Source organism: Coregonus clupeaformis, chromosome 33 (genome assembly GCF_020615455.1).
Source record: "Coregonus clupeaformis isolate EN_2021a chromosome 33, ASM2061545v1, whole genome shotgun sequence".
Taxonomy (NCBI): Eukaryota; Metazoa; Chordata; class Actinopteri; order Salmoniformes; family Salmonidae; genus Coregonus; species Coregonus clupeaformis.
In genome coordinates this window covers 23,500,416-23,505,329 of record NC_059224.1, presented here as the reverse complement: position 1 = coordinate 23,505,329, position 4,914 = coordinate 23,500,416, and the positions used below count along the sequence as shown (strand labels likewise).

The following is a 4,914-nucleotide window of genomic DNA, read 5'->3' as shown; positions in this document are numbered from 1 at the left end:
ACATACCTGCCAACTTTTCAAAAAACCTTGGAGTGAGATTTTGTCCTGGGTCCGCCTGGGTCCTGCAATCGGTGAAAAGCAATTGCACTGCCTGCGTCTCAGAACTGCGGCCGCCTTGATCTCATGAGGTTATCGTTGCCCACGTGTGCATGACGTCAGAGAAAGTCGGGATCAAGTCGGACACAAATCTAACCAGCATGCATTGGGCGGTGATCGCCGGTGATCGATTCTGCGCAGACCTGGCTCATCTCAAATGAGCCTCTTGTCTATGATCTGTCGGCATGGTTATACTGGCCTGTGGCCTTCTTGGAGGCCTTGATGATATCGGAGGGGGGCTCCCATTTGAAGTAGGGCTCCAGATTGGCCATCTTTATGGTCATTATTGAGGACAGGGTGCCATCCAATGCTAGGCTGTTTCTTCTCTTGGTTTTGTACAGTCCTACAACTGAAAACACCCTCTCAGCATCTGCGTTTGCATGGGGCAACACCATGACAAGCTTGGCGACGGCAGCAAGCCTCTCAAATTATTTGGCTCCTGTCACCTATGGAAAACGCACCAAAACACAATGGAAAAACATACCTTGATTTTTGATAGATTAATACTGTAAGTATACTGTAGGTTGATCCATTAACAAAGTTCAGATAAAAACATGCATAATTTGCAACATGCATGACACATATATACATGCAACAATTTTAAGCAACAGATGTAGCCAAGCCACACCTGCCAAAAGGAAAGACGAAAAAATGAAAAAATGTTTACCTTATGCTTCCGGGTTGCCATTTCAGCCCAGAAGCTTTCCATTTCAGTTTCGTCCTGCAGGGATATCATTGGCATGGTCTGATAATTTAGAAACTCCTCACCCAGAAGGTTATGCTCCTCTGGCCCATGGTATGGGAGGAGATGGGGAAACCTATTTATGAAAGTAGAGTCACAAGTTGTTACGTTTTAGGTATATAGTCATCAACCAGCAGCAGTTCATACACATCTTTGAGGAGAAGCCACATAAGAATATCTCATGTGCAGTTTAGGAGTGAACACACCTCATCATAAAACATATTTTAGCTAAGATGATAGACAATAATTAGAGAAAAAAACTAACCTTTCAATAAAGTACAGGACATCTTCGATGTCACTTTCAGCCCTCTGCCGTACATTTACAAATTGTGCGTGCTTGATCAGTGGCTCTTCCAGTGGCAGCTTCTTAAGTGCATAGTCCACAGCACTTGTCAGGAAACACAACACAGCTTCATGGAATGAATCCACCTGCTGTGGTGTGATGTCACCCTCGTCGAGTAATCTGTTAAGTTTAGCCCTGGTTGTGAACCCAATGTTCAACTTTCTTCCTGTCACAGATACAGCATATCAGTATAAGGTACAAGTTTAAATATCACATATCACAGTGTTTGATCATAATAATAGTGAAATACTAACCTGGTAAATGGTTTGCCTTTTCTTTAAAGGCAATTTCACAAGGCTCCTCATGGCACTGCAGAGCTGCTGGAACCATAAACTTGGAACATAGCTTGCGTACGAATTTCACCATCTATAACAGACATTTACAAAAATAGTAGGTGAAACCTGTTTTAGAGGATCCCTGCAGAAATCAGCAAGAAACACAGAATGGAAAAAAACAGCAAAATCCAATCCCACCTCATCATGTAACAAAAATATTGATGACTGCTCTCTCTGAAGCAGCAAGTTGAAAGAAGTGAAAGTTGGTACGGTGGCTTGGAAGAACAGCAGGTACACTTCTGTCATGGGGTCAGTGAATGTCTGCACAAGTCTACTTCTATTGCACACATTTCCTGTATTTATGTTAAATTCTTTGGAATACATCTTACCTGTTCGAAATCAGCTGAGTTTACATTCACCACACTAAATCATGTTCACACGCACAAACAAATAATTTCTTTCAAGATTTAAAGTTTAGGAGAGTGAGTACTCAATTGGACGACATTTCATTGTTACATACCTAGTCTCAGCTCAGCTTCTTATCAGACTTCTTGAGGTAGTGACCGTTTCTTCTCCTGTTGTCTTTCGCGGCAATGGTATCTCTTCTTCTGTCGCTAACTTCGGGGTGCAGCGCATATGGTTCAGTGGCGCTCATCAGCACCATCTACCGTCGGGGAGTTTGAAAAAAGGAACGAACGAGTCTCTGACTATTTTTTTTTGCATGAGAAATTGGATGTGTGGCGTGAGTGCGTGTGAAAACAGGCAAAAACGTGTGTCACACAGCGAAAGCGTGATAGTTGGCAGCTCTGCATCCATGGCTGTACAAACAATAGTACGCAAGTATAAACACCATGGGACCACACAGCCGTCATACAGCTCAGGAAGGAGACGCGTTCTGTCTCCTAGAGATGAACATACTTTGGTGCGAAAAGTGCAAATCAATCCCAGAACAACAGCAAAGGACCTTGTGAAGATGCTGAAGGAACAGGTACAAAAGTATCTATATCCACAGTGAAACGAGTCCTATATCAACATAACCTGAAAGGCCGCTCAGCAAGGAAGAAGCCACTGCTCCAAAACCGACATAAAAAAGCCAGACTACGGTTTGGAACTGCACATGGGGACAAGGATCGTACTTTTTGGAGAAATGTCCTCTGGTCTGATGAAACAAAAATAAACTGTTTGGCCATAATGACCATCGTTATGTTTGGAGGAAAAAGGGGGATGCTTGCAAGCCGAAGAACACCATCCCAACCGTGAAGCATGGGGGTGGCAGCATCATGCTGTGGGGGTGCTTTGCTGCAGGAGGGACTAGTGCACTTCACAAAAAAGATGGCATCATGAGGAAGGAAAATTATGTAGATATATTGAAGCAACATCTCAAGACCTCAGTCAGGAAGTTAAAGCTTGGTCGCAAATGGGTCTTCCAAATGGACAATGACCCCAAGAATACTTCCAAAGTTGTGGCAAAATGGCTTAAGGACAACAAAGTCAAGGTATTGGAGTGGCCATTACAAAGCCCTGACCTCAATCCTATAGAACATTTGTGGGCAGAACTGAAAAAGCGTGTGCGAGCAAGGAGGCCTACAAACCTGACTCAGTTACACCAGCTCTGTCAGGAGGAATGGGCCAAAATTCACCCAACTTATTGTGGGAAGCTTGTGGAAGGCTACCTGAAACGTTTGACCCAAGTTAAACAATTTAAAGGCAATGCTACCAAATACTAATTGAGTGTATGTAAACTTCTGACCCACTGGGAATGTGATGAAATAAATAAAAGCTTAAATAAATAATTCTCTCTACTATTATTCTGACATTTCACATTCTTAAAATAAAGTGGTGATCCTAACTGACCTAAGACAGGGAATTTTTACTAGGATTAAATGTCAGGAATTGTGAAAAACTGAGTTGAAATGTATTTGGCTAAGGTGTATGTAAACTTCCGACTTCAACTGTGTATATATATATATATATATATATATATATATATATATATATATATATATATATATATATATATTTGCGAGAAAAAAACATATGGGGGGATTGGAAGTGATGCAGACAATTACATTGATGGAAGTTACTGTCATGAGCCCTCTCACTCCACCGGGTTACCACCTTAATTGGTTTCCACTGTCTTCCACTCTGCTCACCTCTCTCTCTCTACTCAGCCTAACTAGCTCCACCTGTCCCTGCTCTGCTCGGCTCTAATTACTCTGCCAGCTGCGCTGCATTACCCACTAACCTCTCCCAGTATATTAGGCCCTGTCTTTCAGCTCTCCGGTGTCAGATCGTCTGCAAAGCTCACACCCGGAACCTGTTTGCTCGCGCTTCTGGCTCACCCTGGTTTTGTACCCCGGACCTGCCTGGTTTTTGGATACTCTTCTGCCTCAGGAGATCCAGACCTGCTTCTGCCATTACGACTCCTGACTACTCTTCAATCCCGGTAACTCTGACCAGCCTTCTGCCTTGCTACTACGTATTTTGGATTTCCCTTGAACTGTACTGCTGCCTGGTTTCATTCCGCCCGTTGTGTCTGTGTTTCCTCCCCCCCAGGACTTCTGGACCACCAACCACTGGCGTCATCGGACGCATCGCTGCCACTGGGGGAGGCACAGACCCAGCACATCGGACGGGATAACCCTGGAGCCTTCACTCACTCCCTACATCCCTTTCCCCTTAAGTTTAAATAAACTTTCTGGTGTGACGCAATTGTGGTCCTCTTGTCGTCTGTCTGAACCGTGACAGTACGATCTGACCATCATGGACTCAGCGCACACTTCCCCCCGACATGGAAACCGAAGAACCTGAGCAACCCACCGCCATGCTACGCCTGGAACACACTGAGAGAGAGCTAGGCCGCATGAGCGGCGACATCACCTCTGCTTCAGGTCGGCCACCAACAGCATCAGCAGTTCCAGCAGCACCAGCAGCAGTCCCAGCAGCAGCAACAACAACTCGCCATGATCATTCAGCTCCTCACCAACCTGACCCCAGCCAGTCTGCCCACCAGCCCTGCCCCCCGAGTTACCTGCCCCGGTCATTGCAGCCGCTGCTCCGGAACCCAAGATTGGAAACCCCGGCGGTTCAACGGCGATTCAACCCAGGTCCGGCCATTCCTGACTAGCTGCCGACTTCAGTTCTCCTTGCAGCCAAGGACCTTCGCCACGGAGGGGGCTAAAGTTGGGTATGCCATCACTCACCTGACGGGCCGAGCTCGACTCTGGGGAACAGCAGAGTTCGAACGTCAAACCCCCGCATGTGCAACCTTCGACCGGTTTGCTGAGGAGATGCTGAAGGTGTTTGACCTGGATTCACCAACCGCAGAGGCGTCTCGTGAACTGTTCAGTATTCGACAAGGCAGACGTACAGTCGCAGACCATTCCATCGACTTCCGAACCCTGGCTAGACGAAGTTCTTGGAACACACCATCGTTGGTGGACGCGTTCTTCCATAGT

General features: G+C 45.8%; 1 long non-coding RNA gene across 2 annotated transcripts; it reads right to left on the bottom strand.

The window, feature by feature from the left end:
• Positions 1-1,176: 1,176 nt before the first annotated feature.
• LOC123482446 lies at positions 1,177-2,081 on the bottom strand. 2 transcript variants are annotated; one of them, XR_006657717.1, is made up of 3 exons: positions 1,977-2,081; positions 1,436-1,547; positions 1,177-1,347 (listed from the first exon to the last, which is right to left on the bottom strand). It is a non-coding gene; the product is annotated as an uncharacterized LOC123482446 (long non-coding RNA). The 2 variants fall into 2 exon arrangements; XR_006657716.1 differs by lacking the exon at positions 1,977-2,081 and adding an exon at positions 1,655-1,886.
• Positions 2,082-4,914: the final 2,833 nt, after the last annotated feature.